Raw genomic sequence first — 18,135 nt, forward strand, 5'->3', positions numbered from 1 at the left:
CTGTGGCTCGCCTGTGGTTACCGCGGTCAGGGAAGTATGGAGCGCAGCAGCCACTGGATGTTTTAGGCTCCCAAACACACACACACACACACACACACACACACACACACACACACACACACACACACACACACACACACACACACACACACACACACACACACACACACACACACACACACACACACACACACACACAGTAAGTACACTCTCTCTTTCACTCTGTAAAGGCCAAGAGTGCTGTACCACAGTGGTTGGCATTTCCTTTGATGAAACCACTTGTTGAAATTCAACTCCCTCATTACACCTTGTTAGAATTGCTGAACGCCACAGCGGAACATCCCACCACTAGCCCAAAGTTATCTTCCAAACAAGTCAAATCAGACTATAAACACACTGAGCTTGTTTCTGTTCGACCTCCCGTTCTGCGGCCTGTGTGTGTGTGTGCTGAGTGTTTTGATGTGTTTTGACTTGAGGCTTTTTGCAGTGTGTGTGGCTCCCATGCCATTTGGAGCCGCACTGGATCAGATCCTGTCAGCATGGAACCTCGCTGCGATGAAACCTGCAAGAGGCAGCTGATGATGTCATCACCTGTAGGAGCTTAGTGTATGTTTTTGTATTTGTGTGTGTTCCTGCAGATTTTCTTGCAATATGTGTATTCTTCATGTTTGGTTATAGCAGGGATTAAGTGGCGTTTCAGAGTGGCCTCTCAGTTCAGATGAGATGATATGAAGGTCTGTACATGAGGGTTTCTGTGTGAATGTTTCCTGGTTCCCTTTGAGTGATAGAAACGTCTCCAATTAGAGCCTGAGCTCATGTCACACATCTGCTGATCCCATCCACCCAGCTCCAGGAGTTTCCTACCTATTTATGAGAAAGCCATCCATCCGCCTTCACGCCTCCTAATCCCCCAGCCTCCATTATTCCTGGGAAGTGCACTGTCACCATAGAAATCAAGAGAGAGAAACACAAAAACAAAACAACTGTAATGGGGAGAAAATGTAGAAGAAGAAAACAGGGAATGAGGCAGGAAACAATTGTAAAAAAAAAATCTCCAAAGGTCAAAGCACTGGTAAAATATATATATATAAAAGAGGGAGAAATGAAAAAGAGAATAAAGAATCGTCCATGAAAGTGTCAATGTGGAGTTTGTGACGCATTGTCGGTGCGGGGTTTGCCTGCTCAGGCGAATGGGTCTCAGGGGCTCTTTATTTTTTAAGCTTCACTGCAATTTGGATAAGAGAACCAGAGGTCCAAGGGAAGGAGCCGCCAACCCTGACAAGCTGCTGGAGGAGCCCTGCACGGGGTCACTGAGTGAACCCCATCCTCTCAGAAAATACTCACATGCACGCTTTATACCTGCATGCACAGTTAGTCATCTTGTGCAGAGTCATCAGCGAGTTATTGTTTACTGTGTCTTCTTTCCACCATTGTTGCCAACCCCTCCACTTCTTTCTGTCCTCTTCACTCCACCTTAAAAAAAACAAGACACTCACTGATGTTCTTTCATTACTCCAACAAGATATGTATTATCTGTGGCCATAGAAACCAAAACAATAGAAAAAAGCAGAGAGTAGTGAACAAGTCAACATCAAATAGAAAGCTGTTTCCCGACTATTATCCTGTTGTAGAGCACTCACATCTAGACACGTGAATTTTTCCCCACATACTGGTCTATGCATGTGCTAATTTGCCAGACTGCTGCTTGATGTAATGTAATAAGGGGAGCGGTGTGAGCAGGAGCGAGAGAGAGGAACCTGACATGTTCCTGTTTTGATCGGGAGATTCCATTATTACCGCAAAGGTTAAGCCTCCAGAAGGCTGGCTGCTGACTGGATGATGGGATTAGAGAATACATAATTGTTCGCCAGTCACATGTGTCATAAAAAGAGACGCCAAACCCTTTGTAATGAGGATTATGTGTCTTTTCCATGGATTAATTTCTCCGCTGTGTGACATTATTGTGTGCTTGGTGAGCTGTGAGAGCCTGTATCTCTCCCATCCCGACTGTCTTTGTCTGATTGCACACAGGGGCCAACTACCTTGTCTTTCCACTGTGCACTCTGAGACTTTTACTGGTCAGTGTGGACAAAAAGCACCATTGGCCAAAACCCATAAAACTAGCACAAGCATGTTTCATTACACTACAAGGTGTGAACTAATAGTCTTAGTGTTTGGCAGCAGAGCAAACTGGAAGTGAACCCTTGGACCTTGACCTCAGCAGATAATTGTCAGTTATTTTGACTCAGGAGAAGACAGAGTGCTAAGAAAACTCCTGTTAAGGTGTTTTATGTGCTGGACCGGTAAAGGCAATTGGCGTCTACTTTTAAATGCCTACGTGAAGCTGTTTATTGTTTAATATATAAATTGACTTTAACCGCTCCCACCGGTACAATAAAGTCCAATGAAATAGCCAGTTGTACAAATCCTTCATCTTAAGGTGACTACAAAGACGATTTTAGAAACATCAGAGTTTGGCTGAGATTTGTCCTTTTCAAACAAGGCTGATTTTTCGGCACCCTGTTTTAATAAGGTGCTCTTTAAAAAAAGTAAAAGGTTTACTAACTGTTGGCAATGGGACAATATTTTGGAAGTCCTTCTGGCTCCGTTTGTTGTTCGATTAGTTTTGATCAATCACATTTGAGCGGGCTTTGGCTAAATGCATTTAAAAAATATTTGTGGCGAGCAAAAGAGGCACAACGTATTTCCTGAGATGCAATCTTGGAAAGCATTGGCAAAACATCTGACCCAGTAATATTGGCTGTTTCCCTAGAGGCTTATCGTCATCGGGCCAATAGCCGATCGTCCTTTTCGAAAGCCCCCTGTAGTGGACCCTTTGAACACCAGAACGTATTTAACAAATACATTTACATTATCCTATTTAGCTAATGCATTAAGTCTATTTAAGGTTTCTTTATAATGTATTGAGGGCTAACTAAACAACCAAAACAAGCGTCAAACAAATGTGGATTTTTATTCAACCTGGTAACACCAAATGTTTTTTTGAAAGTGCTACCCTGATTTTGTTCCAAAGGGGTCAAACCTCTGGAAACTGCAGTTGCACTATGAAGAACACTTTTATTGTGATTAGTATTGCGTTTTGGCGTGTTGCCATCATCAGGGTTGTGTAACATTTGCCACACAACGATGTTGTCCATTTTCTACAAATTTCTAGAGCTTACATTATCACGTGTCACAGATGACTTTAGATGTCTGTCTGTGTTTGGAAAGAAATGCTGCAGAGTGTAAATGCAAAGTGATCACTGGAGCATGGACTGAAATAAAGTTTGGCTGTGGTGATGGGAAACATTAAGTCTTACGCTGCACAGCAAACACTAGAAACGGCATTAAACATTACAGTCACATTGTAATTTTTACAGCCTGTTTTAGTATTGCTCATGACTCTAATGTAGGAGTGAGGCAAGCAGTGTGCGTGAAGCTCAGGAATCCAAATGAACTTTGAAGTGTACATTTGTGTAATGAGTTTTCTTGCACGCCAGGCAGTTAAATTGTGGGAACTGGTGGACAGAGCGAGACCATGCAGCCCATCAAGCTGTCTGAGGTGTTTGCAGGCTGAACTGTCTGACTGCAGTTTTGTGACCGTATGGACTGGAGCTCTAGCGTTACAACACGGCTTCTCTTGTCAGATGGAAATTAATAACTATTTTGAATCTCTTGTATTGTTATTTTAAACTCTGTCCTTAGGTTCATATTATAATCTCTTTGATTTAAGAACAAAAAAGGTAATTTAAGACTGGACTTAAAGCAGATGTCATCAATGTTGTTTAATTAACAATGGAAAAAAAGACAACATGTGACTGTGTTCAGTTTGTATGCTTGTCAACTACATTTTTAATTACAAAAATCAACTTAGAAGACATGGCACGTATGTCGTTTAACACGTACTGTGACTTTATATGACATATGACTACAGCGACAGTATACAACAAATCTGGGTTGAAATCAGGAAAGCTAGTTAGCTGTAGGCTGTGAATGAATGTTCCATTGAGTAGCATAATGGTGCATTCATGCCCTGTTCAGTTAAACATTTTATATATTAAAAAATATCATGTGTACATTCCAGTCTTGTAAATGTAGTTTTTAGCAAAAAACGTGGATCAAAAATTACTGTTTGAAGGAAATGTTTTCACAGCAGTTTCAGATATTATTAGAAATGGCTATAAAAAAGAAATTATGATCTGTTGTTCTTGCTAACAAAAACCAGTGTGCATAAAGTGTAGGTTGAAGTACATGGGATATATAGTTTTGGCTTAATTGTTCACAGTTGTATCAAATTGATGTTGAGAATCTTTAAATTTCACTAGTATTGACCACAAATGTTATGATATCATGACACCCTGTGTTTAACCTCTAACTTACATCTCTGCTAGGTGTGATTGGTTGTGGTCAGAAGTTTACTGTTCATAACAAAGTTAAACCACTGGAGGCGAAAACACATTTTGTTTAGTTGAATTAGTCTCAACTGATTCATGTTTAAGTGACTAGCATGTGTTTGTGTACCAATTGTTTTCTGATTATTTGTGTGTCATGACAGTATCATTGTTTTTGTGAGAAACAAACAGAAAAGCTGTGAGTGTGTGCAGTCGTGCTAGTGTACTGCTTCAACACCCTGAACAGTGTAAAATGGCCCTCAGTGGAACAATCCTCCACACTGCCTATCACTCCATTACCAGCCGAGCTGCTTGACTCGGGCCAATGTGCAAAACAGCTGTGGAAAAGGCCTCATGCCTTTTCTTTAATAGAGTGTCCCCTTAGAAATGTTTTTCCAACTCTCCCCATTTTTATCAGAAGTACAAAAATACCCACCCACTTCTGTCATGTAAGATTGGTTCGCCTCCAAGTATGACATGATGGAGCTCATCTGGATTGAGTTAGGGTGGGGCACCCTGTGGAGATAGAGTGGACGGGAATGTCATTACTGAATCGATAAACCTCGTTAGCAGCTTGGGCTCACAGTGTGCAACAAACACTCAACCCTCAGGATGCAGGTAGTGTTCAGAGGGAGCCTTTGCAAAATGACGGTGCACCATTTTGCCTTCAGGAAGTGTCCGCTTCCAGCTTTTCACCCCGCCCCCGCTCCTGTTTCTTGTATGTTATATGTGAATCACATGTTGCACAAATTTTAACTCCTTTAATGTTCTCTCTGCTTCTTCCTGTAAAGCACAGATCATTGTAGCAGTAAGCAGCAGATTTGGTCATCTCCAGTATTTGGGGGATATTAGCTGGATGACACACACAATTACTCACAGCTAATAAATATTTGGAACTGATTTAACTTTGTTTCATATCTAATAGTCTGTGTTCACACACTAAACATGCTCTTCAGTCTCATTCAACAAAGCCAATAGAAACAGCTCCTGAGCCATGTGCTGCAGCTTGTGTGCTAAGGTAATTCAGAGTAATTGGTTGCACATTACAGAAGCAAAGACTCAGATGAGAGTCTCTGTGAAAGAGTGTCAAGTAATGGGAAGCAACAGAGAGCAGTAAACAAAATATAAGCGAGGAGTGATCAAAAGACGAGGAAATGTGCCGTCATAGCACAACAGGCGACGGTGAGCATTTTTCTGTAAAATCTGACAAATATCATTATGTCAGAGCAGATCAGTTTTGGTAACTCTATACACTACAACTACATGGTAAAATGTATGCAGCATTTTATCTTCCTAATATTTGGCTGGATGTTAAAAAGTGAAGGTTTTTTGTTGTATTACCTTATTGTGGAGTATATCAACCCATTTCTTATGTTCATCTATATTTAATTTCCTAACCATGAATTTGTATTCAATCAGCCACACACTTTTTTGTGAATTTAGGAAAAAGAAGCACCAGTGGTTCCTGCTTTTGGTCAGTTAAGATATTGGATTCCCTGCACAGAAAAGTGCAAAACTAAAACCAAGGCCAATCCAGTAGCTCAGTATCTTTTGTGTTAGTGGTTTGTTGGTCAGTCTATACCTGGTTCAGACACTGTTTTTTTTCCTGTTGGCGCTACATCTGGGATTTGATTATGAAAAGACTTACATTTTTAATCTCTGCAGTCGCGTAATGATATGTCTTTATTGGCCAAAGTACATTTTAATTTACGTAATAAAAGGAGCTTCGTGAGGAAAGCTCATTTCTCAGTATCTTCTCCTCACTTCAACCCTCTGGTGGCTATTCATTGCAGATCTTATTCCTTGTAACCATTTATGCAAGCAGACGTAAAAGCATAGCTGACATAGCTGACCTTTTTTCTTAAGTCTTGTTTGATTACGTGAGAAAGGTTCTAATGAGAGACATCAGGCTTGTTTTTCAGTTGTTCTTTTGCATGTCGAACACTCTGGACCATCAGGCTCTCTCTCCCAGCCGGTCTTTGATGCCAGCGCAGAGCAATCAGACTAATTGGCCATGGCAACACTGATGAAACATTTCAGAAGGATAGAAGGAGAAAAACACAGTCTTGGAAAACTGAATCAATATCATTAATCACAGACAGGAATCTGCTAATAATGGTGTCTGTTTTCTATTAGAGGCCCGAACACAGACATTAGCGCGGGGATGGGGATTATTTGGCCATTGCTGTGACCCTGGCTGGCCTCACAGAGACCAGACACTGTAGTTCAACGCAGAGCGTGCAGCAGAGTTTGCAGTTATCATTCCCCCAAAAAACAAACAAAACAGCCTCATCTCTACCTATCAAGGTTACAGGAGATGGTACAACACATACCTGCAGGTGCAATGGCAAAACTATGGATTTGCATAACAGAGGGGTAAAAAATTCCATTTGTTATCTGTATTATATGTTTCAGGAGAAGGAGGAGGTATGTGTCTTCACAGGCTTTAGACACAGCAGAAGTTCTGTCTTTGAATGGTATATGATATGAGTGTCTGTCAGATTCAAAACAGATGTAATCATCCTCCTTTGAGCAAGGCTGTCTGGACAGCTGTGAAAGTTGCTGTTTGTTTTTAAACCCAGCCATTATAAGTTGGGAAATTGAGTCAGGACATTGATTTGCACAAAGTCCACTGTGCAGGATTTAGTGGCATCTAGGGATGATGTTGCAGTTCGCAACCAACTGTATATCCAAGCGTGTAGAGATCCAAGGGGGGCTTCAGGTGGTTTAAAAATGCCCGTGTTTGGTTTGGCCGGTTGCTAACTTTATCTGTCTGATGTTCATTTTGGAAATGTGGACACCCACTTCGGGTTGGCAAAGATGCTACTGCAGCGATAAAAGTTAACCTAAACAGTGAAGTTGAGAAGCAGAGGACCAATGCAAGGAGCTTGGAGACGCTAAGAAGTTCTGTAGCGTGGAGGAGAACCTCTCTCTGGTGTTTCATCACTACGAGCAACCGCTTACACATACAACAAGTAACATGATCCATTGTAAATCTGAAAATATTGATGATAGCAGCTTTAATATCCTTTTACTGCTCTCACATAGAAAATAATGATTTATGATATATGATTCCAATAAACAAGTACCAGGTATTGTATAAGAGCATGGGCAAGAGTGTGAAAAAAGCTAATCATGATAAAGTCATGAACATAAAAGACCCAGCACTGCTCTGAGCCAGCGTGAAACATGAAAGGCCCTTCACAAGCTGGTCGGCACTTTATGAGAACCCTGCAGACCAGTAAGCCAGCCTGGCCTCCAGTAACACACACACACACACACACACACACACACACACACACACACACACACACACACACACACACACACACACACACACACACACACACACACACACACACCACAGTACATCAGTGGCCGTCCATCTACCAGAAAACAGACATTCCACAACGAGCCTGCGTAACCAAAAAGAACTATGAGAAAACTACCTCAAGTGGAAAGTTTGTTATGCTAATGTGTTGAGGGACTGCAGGGGGAAGTGTCAAGAGTGAAGGGTGTATGGCTGCGAGGGCTAAATAGTTAGGCTGCCGTCCCAGCTCATGGCTTCAGCGCTGGTGCAGTGTGGGCCTGTTACTTGCCAGAGGGTGGGAAGAAGTAGTGGGGTACACAGGAGCAGAACCGAACCCCTCCTCCCTCTCAGACGCTTTCTCTTTTCCTCTCCTCCATAGCATTCCCTGACTTTGATGTAGCGCTCCTGCTAATGCCATATTTTTCTTGGCTATTGAATCCGAATGGAAAATACAATTTAACAAAGTCCTTGTTGCTGCCCAAGTGCATAGATTTAACTTTTATATGTGAGTTTAAAGGATGGAGGGACTATTTGTAGGTGACACTGGCACTCTAATTCCTCTGTAATCCCCATCTCAACACAGAGCTCTTTTGCGAATGAGAAGTCTCTTCCACACGCTATTTAATAAAGGAGCTCCCCTTTGTGTGGAGGTAGTGACATCACCACTACAAGACCTGTCCATTATCAGCCACCTGATGACATGAGGTGAGTTGAATTTGTTGTCATGGGGACGGTAACACTGCTATATATACACAATGCATTTCTCTTTATGCGGGGAGGCTGTGGGATTTTACAATATAGTACAATTATTTATGGCTTAAATTGAGCATAAATGCAAATATTTCAAAACACTTTAACTGATACAACCAAATTTCTGTTGAAGGTTAGCTAAAGGAAAGTGCCATTCATGCTAGCTGGATTTCAATTCAGGCCAGACGTTGAACAGTGGGTCATAATATTAACCTTACATGACTATCCAACAGAAACATGTTTCTATTTGTTAAGTAATGTTTCCCACCAATGAATCATTCACGCACATTAACAAGTATTTGTGCTCGCACTTTTTTCGACAGTGATTACTTATGTTGTCAAATTCATAATAGTCTCTGGAATGGCAAGCCATAGTAGGCGTTGGGGTCACTGTTGGTGTATTCCAGTGTGTACAGTGGGAACTTCACGGACTGGATGAGGATTTACAGTCACGCTGAGACCAAAAGGAGCCCGACTAGAGATCTGTTTGGACCCACGAGAATCTCTTTCCAGGCAGCTGTCGGTCTGGCCGGTGGCTCCTGACAGCATTGGGACTGTAACACTGGATCCAATGCAGGGGAGACAAAGTCAGCTGCCAGGGTTCACATGACACTGCCAATGGAAAGATGGAGCGTTTAAAATACATCAGTGGAAAGACCTTCAATGAAACCAGCTTTCCTCTACTGATAAAAGAAGCTGTTGACAAAAAAAGCTCTTGCACGCACTAGCAAGTATTGGATGATCTGACTCACTCATTAATTTATACATTTCCCGTTGCATTGTTAATCAAAGTGATGGAAAGTCTTCATTTAGAATCCTTTGTCCTGTTAATGGTTACGTTTTATAACATAATCTTTTGTGTAAATTGCAGCCCATTTAGTCCACTTTGATCCTGAAATGTTTTTGGTTTATTATTGTAGAACTATTGGATTGCAGACATTCATGTTCCACACAGGATTAATTGTATTAACTCTGGTAATTATGTACATTTTCATTTAGTACCATCATCAGGTGAAAACCTCAATTTGTCCTAAACATTTGCTCAAGAGAAAATACCAGCAACAAGTATTCCCTCAGATTTGCATTGTGTGTAGTGCTAATAAGCGAATGTGAGGATGCTTACAGAACATGATGGCGAAGCATTGTAAACATTAAACCTGCTAAACATCAGAGTTAAAGAAATGTCACTGTGAGCATATTAGCATGTTGACATTACACTCAAAGCACCGCTGTGCCAGAGCCACTAGGATGGCTGTAGACTTTCTGTCTTCCAATTTCACCACCTCAATATTTTTGATATATAACCTACCTGAATCTACCTGAATGCACTCTTTGTTTCCATGGGGAAAAAGTCCCAAAATCAAGAAACTGCTCAAAATGAAACAACAACTTGCCGTTTATAATGGCAACGAAGAGGTTTTTGTTGGTATTCATTTCAATCATCACAACTGCAACTTCAGGCGTGATGTGGAGTTGTAGAAATTGAGAGGAAATTTCTTGCAATAACTTGCAAGACACATGGTTTATGTATTATTTTTCTATTTTTATAAGCACTGTCAGCTAATGAAGTGTTCCTGCTGGCATATGCACTGATTTGAGTTGATTTATTCAGCTGCTTTTCTGTCTGTCTGTCTGTCTGTCTGTCTGTCTGTCTGTCTGTCTGTCTGTCTGTCTGTCTGTCTGTCTGTCTGTCTGTCTGTCTGTCTGTCTGTCTGTCTGTCTGTCTGTCTGTCTGTCTGTCTGTCTGTCTGTCTGTCTGTCTGTCTGTCTGTCTGTCTGTCTGTCTGTCTGTCTGTCTGTCTGTCTGTCTGTCTGCATTTCAAAGGTATGTATCAGATACAGCGACCAGTCCAGGTTTCTTGGGGGTGCAGACAAGGTCAGCAACATGTGCTATGACTACCAACCAGCCCCCTGCAGCTCCAGACTGCATCTGTTACATTCCTCACAAAATATGACAAAACACAGTCACCACGTTTGTTTTGTTAACCCCGAGCATGAAAAATGTTTGAGTTTATTTACTGTGGTTTACTACTCTGGGCCACCTTTGGTTACCTTTTCTCCCAGTGCTAACTCTGACTGCATCATAACTCAATAAGCCACTTTTAACCCCCATACACTTTCTATTACCTCCTTATAGCTGGATCTTTCTTTGTCAGCGACCCCCACATTCACGTATCTTCTTAATCTCTTTACCTATGCTTTGTTTACCCTCCTGTCTGCTGCTCCTTGCTCTCATTACTCCCCAGCAATCTTTTTCTCCATCTCCGCCCACATTCACCTTTCTCTGTTCTATTTATTCCACTCTCTTCATCTGCCTCTCCGCCTCTGTGTGTTACATTGGAGCATGGAAACAGATTCCCTTAAGTACCTGCTCTGGAATCTCCTCCGCGATGATAACTCCAGACCCTTTCCATGCAGATCTGGGAAAACAGTCAACCTAAAATTCACATTTTCAGACAAGGAAAGAAAAAACCCCAAGCCATTAAAGTGTTTTTGCAACCTTTGAAATGTAAATTATTGTCACTGATGGGGTTACCTCTTTTTCTCAAGGCGTTCTTCAGAATATTTATGAGCATGTAATGTTGGAAAGCATTCATTTGTGTACGGTTCAAACAGGGTGCTCGTAAATTACCGTAAGCTACCATAGCAGGAGACAGATGAGCTGTTGTCACCTAGATGTTCTGTATGCCACATTGCTGCTCTGTCAGAGCTTGGTTATTTGCGGAGCTGGCTCTGATAGAGTTGCGCACATCTGGTACCAGAGTGCAAACATTTGACTTAACCTCACAACTCTGGGGCCATGTCCTCAGGTGAGGGTGAGCTCAGCAATATACTGAAGCAGGGATGACCATCGCAGGAAGGACAGGTACAAACATTATTTTTGATTATTGCCACCTGGATTTGTGTTGATCATTTTTTTAACCTTCCCCTTCTTTGAACATCTTGCCACCAGTACCACCACCTAATTTTAATGTATAGTAAATCCTTTAGTTAAATCCAAATGATGTTTTAATGGACCCAAGTCAGTGGAAGAACACACCACTTTTATTATAATTTGCCACTTTATGATGCAATTTTTGTTTGTATGAATTGTATTTTGTACTGGGTATGGTAAGTGTTATTTTATCTTATTTGCCAAAGACACATTTCCATTTCAGTACAGTATACTGACTGACTGATATATAGCTGCTATTCTCTGTGTGTGTTGAGGCACAGAGGAGTGTATTCATGGGGATGGGTCACTGGCACCCATGGTGGAAGAAGACCCATTTGGTCCCATGTGAACCCGACATGGTTGCGTCAGTCGGATTGGATCATCTGAACCCAATGAGGCCTCCCCTGTCTAACTCCGTCTATTCCCCGCTGCACCATCATCAGTGAGTAATCTGTTTTCTGAGGCAGTATGGGAAAAAAAGGGATGTCCAAATATTCCAGTTATTGCTGTTCTCACTGCCTGCTCCGTCTCCGCTGAGTTTGATATAAGAAATTCATATCCTGCAGCAAAACATCCAAAGGGGGGTGGGGCGGTTTGTGCTCATCAGTGAAAAATTTCTTTGTGTGTGGTTTTGTGTATGTTGTGACTGTGTCTGTGTTTCATGGAAAGATTAGCGTCCTTGGGGGACGCTGGAGGCTGGCGTACAATACAAGGCAAACAAGCGTCTAAACCTGTGAGATGATAGACTTTCCAGCTGCCCTGTGTCCAGTTGCTGCAATCTTTCCTTTCCCCAGCCTCTGTTTGTATCTCACCAATGGCAGTTAACAACCACTTCCTTTTCACTCAGCAAAATAACACATATTGATACAACTAATCGTATTTATGGAAAGTCATTACGAGGTGATGAAAATGAGTCTATGTGAATGCGTTGCCTTTTGTTCGGCACTATCTCCGAGGGAAAAAATGGTTATCTCCAGATCAGATTTTCCATGAGTTATTTTCAGCAGCGAAGAGGGGGTTAAGTTTAGACAGACCACAGGCAGTATTTTAGCTTTCAAAAGGGCCCTTGACGCAACAAAGCTGCTACAATCACCCCTTTGATGTTCCACTCCAAATATTATCATGTGGTTAGACACAATGTATTATTTTATCACTTGGCAAAATGCAATTAATCTGTTTGACGACAAGCACGGATCAAGAACAATGATCCTGATGAAGTACGTTTTCAGTTTAGATCCTGTCAGCATAAGGGGAAGAGCTTCACATAGGTTGTCAAGGCAGCATATGATACAGAAATCACCCATGTGTGCGTGACAAGCACTCGGCGTGACAAAATGCCTTTATTAAAATGCGTACAGCATTGGCCATTGAAATTTCCATGATTGTTGAAGACACACAGGTCTCCACCCTTGAGCAGATTTATTTTCACACATGCTGGGTGAGGTGTCTGCAATTCCTCCCCGCCCTGTCATTGTTTGTTCTGCTGTTAAGTGTGAATATGAGCAGAGTCCAGGCAGAAATATAGTCTTGTTTAAGGGCTTCTCCTGCTCCGCTGAGTGCCGTTTGCTGATGTCACACTAACCCAACAGCTTTCCAGACGTCTGTGCTCTGCCGTGTCCATCAGTGGGGTGAGAACCAGACCTTGAGGCTCTGCAGTCTGCCTCAGAGTCAGAACATTTGGCTGTATGACGTATTTAAAAAAACCGCATAAAAAGACATGCATTATTCTCCCTGATTCCAACTTGACTTATAAATACATGCATATTGTACCAAAACAAGTTTCAAGACATCAGTGAAACACATTGGTGTTAATAGGTTAATGGTCTAATGCATTAAGTATTTTTCTGTGTGGTGTTACGTTAAATTGTAAAAGACGTGTGTGACCACGTTCTGTGAAGTCATAACTGTGTTTGCTTGTACTGGTCTGTCTCTCTAATTACTGCTGTGCTCATTTATGATTTTAGCACACATACCTTTTGTCTAAATGTGGGCAACCGCTGAAAAGCGACTCTTTGATCACCTGGCCGCACACCAATGACAGTATATGTTAAGATGAATGCAGACTTTCCAATATGTGCACCATATTGACTTCAAACGGATACACACATTATGAATTCTACCGTTCAGACACTGAGGCATGCAGGGAATGAAATGGAAATCAAACTAAACACTACAATTTTTTTTGCGGTGTTGCAAGACGCACTTACAGTCTGCAAAACAAATAATACCTCTATTGCTCTCCCTCACACACACACCTCCCAAATGAATCACCCTCCCAAATGCTTAGCATCATCAGCATTCCCTGAACCAGCCGTGCACAACTGCATGACATGAGAGTCTCAGGGGTCAAATGAAATGCACACTCTAAGTGCCACTTCATCTTCAAGGCATAACAGCAAGCAGCAGCTCAAGAGCAAACTCAAATAACACCGGATTGCATCTGCCATTGTGCTCCTCTTGCCGGATAACATGGTTGCATGGCGGTACATTGTGAACCTGGGTCCTTTGGCACTTTTCTGCAGCCACGCATGACTTCTGCCCAAACAGGCTTATGCTCCAGCCCCTACTGTCTGTTTATGTAGACTACCACCAGGGCGGCATGGAATGCACCTCCGCCGATCCGCTCACACACACCTCTGAGACCAGGAGTCTGCCTCAACCTGCTGATATGAGCCGTTTGTGTTTTAGTTTTTACACAGGAGTAAATGTTTTGATTAAAAAGGCCGTTACTATTTTGCTAGTCACAATGGCTTTGTAGTGGAGGGGTTTGCTGCCGTGCTGATGGATGGATGGCCGCTCCCTGCCTCCAGTGAGCGGTTGAATGAGAGGGGAGCTGTCATCGCCCCGCTGCCGACACTGTTGCCTGTAGAGAGGGGAAGACAGAGGGGGGTTGGGGGGGTCAAAGAGAGCAGGAATTGGATGGAGAGCCAGCGACATACGATGTGTTGAAGTGGGAAGAGATGTCAGGGAAAAGAGCAGGCCTGGAGAATAAGAAGAGGGAACATGTGTGATGGAAGAGAGGAGGTCACTGTTGGGTGCAGCTCACCTCACACCCCTATCCCAGAAGGCACTGAGGGACTCTGCATTACGTAAAGGGGGGAGAGCAGGTGGTACTGTGAAGCACGCAAAGCTTCTCTACGACGTCTGCGATCAACTCTCCTGTTGGGCTGTCAGAGTCCACGGTTAAATGCTCCTTGTGACTCTGGGGTCTCATGACCAGTTTCACAGCATACAGTAATGGGGAGACTATTACAGTTATTGTTACGCATTGTGTCAGACGCCACGTCAGAGGATGACCGCATGTCATAAATCTACAGAACGAAAGGAAGCATTATCTTTCTAAAGGGATGGCCAAGGAGTTAATGGCATATATTAAATATAAGATGCACTCTCCTTATAAACAGACATCAGTGCTGATAATGACATCAGCCAGGTTGGTCTTCCCGGCATAGGTAAAAACACCAGCCTGTGTTGTAACCAGTGTAATGACCAGTCTAATTGGACACCTTGGTGTTCAAACAATCTCCATCTGCTTTTACTTTGCTTTCAGATTTTAAAACTTGCATAGAGGATGAACACTGCTAATGAGTTCACATTAACCTAACACTTGACTTTAACCTATTAATGTTCAAAATTGAAATTTTCTGAAAGGATATTTTAAAAGGTGTGTTGTAAATGCTAGGATGATGTGGCTGCAAGGATGCAAGTTATTGGTCTCACAGTGCCTCCCATTGGTGACTGCTGCAAAGTGCACGGGCTGTTGATGCTGTTTTTCCCTAAATGTGTTAAAGTTCATTTTAATTGAACACAGACACTAACCAATATATTAAATGGTGCATATCTATGCCTGTAGTTTGTTTGGTTCAAAGTTGTTCTTAGTTAGGTACTATATGATCCTTATTGAATTCCTTGAACACAATATGGATGGAAAATGATTATAAATGAAAAAAACAACAAAAAAAACCCAGCAGTGGGGCCAAGTGAAAACGTTCTTTTTATTTCTTAAATTTGATATCTGATTTTTATGACCATTTTAAGAGAGACAGGAGGGGCAGAGAGTAAGGGATGAAGCATCAAATGGTCCCATGGGCTGCCCGCCCTAACAAGTTTATATTTTAAATATAACATGTTATGTGTTAAGTGTAATAGAATTGTGGAGTCGGTGATAGTTTGAAATAACAGTCCATCACAAACCTGTGAGACAGCACTAGATACTTCTGTTCACCCTCATAAATTCAGATTCAAGAGTTTACTGATTGAGAAACAGTGAAAGGAAAATAGTTCACACCTCAGCCCAAGTAAGAAGTTGTTAGTAAATGTCCAACAGAGTGAGAGAACTGGCATCTTCCACTATCTGGAGTTAGCACCTGGTTATTAAACTCAAATGGCACTGAACAAACAACATTTTTTCTCTTTTACTTTACCATTATTAGCTTCAGTGTTTAGGGGAGGGAGCTATAAGATGGGAGGCAGGGGTCATAGGGGGGAACCTGACACCCTGCAGACAGTCCTTTTTACCTCCTCTGTTAGCACCAACAGCATCCAACTCATACCTCGAGGTGTGACAGGAAGCCACTGTGAAAAAAACAAGCACAACTTCCAGAATGTTCTGAGCAAAGAAGCTCACACTAAGGCAACCAGTGGTTGCCTTAGTGTGAGCTCAGTGGACCAGCAGCTACCCACAATACACAACTGCTATAAGCTGATCTGGACTATACTGCAGCATTAACTGCTCACACCGTCCATATACTGTATGATGATTATACTTTAATATCAGAGATCAAGTTGGACATTTTTGTTGGGTCACAACAGCTCCATATGTAACATAAAAAAGGGGTTTTGTAAGCACTCATTTGTGCCTTTCTTTTTTTTAAATGTTCCTTTAAATGTACCTTGTTACTGTTTTGATGCGGAAAAATAAATCATTATAATTAAACCAAGTCAAATCTAAAAACGGAACTGTTTGAATCTGAGCATTTGGGAAGTTAGAGTTGGTAATAATTAAACATAACACAATTTAACATCAACTACAAAATCAGCCATGATAATGTAATTCCCAGAGTGTTTTATTATAGAAGGTGAACATCAATCTTTAAGTTAAAAATAAATCAGAACTGAAATTACTTTTACTCAAAGAATGTTTATCCAATTTTGCTCTTGGGAGGGCAATCAATTATGTGTGCATGTGTGTTTGTGTGTGTGTAACCTACAAATTAGGCACAAAGAATAAACAAGAGCACTTTCTTGAAAAGGTTCTGTTAAAGCTAGCTATTGTTTGTCATCCCAAGTCTCTCTCTCCCAATTTCCTGTCAGCCCTCTGCTTTGCATCTATCTGAGAAAGCATTAGATACCAAAATGGTGAAGTGGTCATGGGTGTGGTTTGTTAATGCTCCAATGTGCTGGAACATACAGGACTCATGTACAGACGCTGAATCTTTGGCTGTGGAGCAGTTTGTCCAATATTTGTTGAGGTGTTGGTTCAAACCTAGGCTGGCCACATGGCAAAGTACTCCTGAGCCAGACACTGATACCCACATTGCTCCCAATGTACACCATGTATGCGTGGGAATAAAACTTAAACTGCCATGTTGAGAAAAATTGTCTGCCAAATGAGTGTAATGTAATGCTGCTGTACTTATAACTTCAATGGTGGAAGACTAGGCACACATTCAAAAAATGATCCATATGATTTCACATGTAAGATCTTGCTTTCCTGGTTAGTGAAAGTAATACCAGAGCTCATATAGCAAACGTAAATCTTTATACATTTGGGACTGTAGCTAAACTCTGCATGCCAGAGACATGGAATATAATAAATGTCCACCTGTAATTAAGGTTGAGTCAAACAATTTAACGTCTAGGACAAAAGTTAAACACTTACTGATAGATGGACCAGAATGCAGATCAGTTAATGCAACGTGTTAACCTTTGTCTTGTAACTTGTATGGCAGATGTTTTTTGTGCTTTTTCTTTTTAATCTTGTCCTTCAAGACAAATAAACTAAAGACGTTTTTTGTCAGAAAATAAATAAATAATAATAATTACATTTTTCGGGTTGTTTTTCTCTGCTCAGCAGCTTTTATTTTCTCTACAATCTTCGGTAACTTAGCCCTGGTGTCATTGCTAATCTTAGAAATATACCAACATATGAAAAATCCCCCTATCCTTACATACATGGACATTAATTTAAAACGCTTTTTATGAAAAAAAAATAAAACATAGGGGCCTTTTGTCAACAAACATATAAAGATAAAAAAATCAGAAAATAAATGAATGTTCGGTGGTATAATTATGTGTTAATGCATATGTAAAGCCCTTTAAATTGCCTTTGGATCTGAAAATGTGCTAAATAAACTAACATTAATAAATAGTACTTAAAATGGAAGTAAATATTAATTCATAACATTTGTATACCAGTCTGAATGAATAGACATGTCCTCTCAGCTTACGAGTTGCAGTTTTTGTGCATTTAAATTTAAAACTGTGTTGAAGCGATCAGGACTGATCTTGGTAAAACATTCAATTCATTGAGTCCAAGTTAAAGTTTTTTTGTATTCTTTTGTCCGGTTTTTTCGACGAAGATATCATTTTCTACGATAAGGAAATCAGGGTAACGTTCTCAAAATGAGGCACCAGTGTTAATTAACATATTACAGTAAAAGTGTGATTACTGCAATTATGTTATACACACTCAGTCTGGATAATCAGCTGCAAGGATTCATGCCTGGCTCCCAGAGTGCGGTGAATCG

Source organism: Eleginops maclovinus, chromosome 23 (assembly GCF_036324505.1).
Source record: "Eleginops maclovinus isolate JMC-PN-2008 ecotype Puerto Natales chromosome 23, JC_Emac_rtc_rv5, whole genome shotgun sequence".
NCBI classification, from domain to species: domain Eukaryota; kingdom Metazoa; phylum Chordata; class Actinopteri; order Perciformes; family Eleginopidae; genus Eleginops; species Eleginops maclovinus.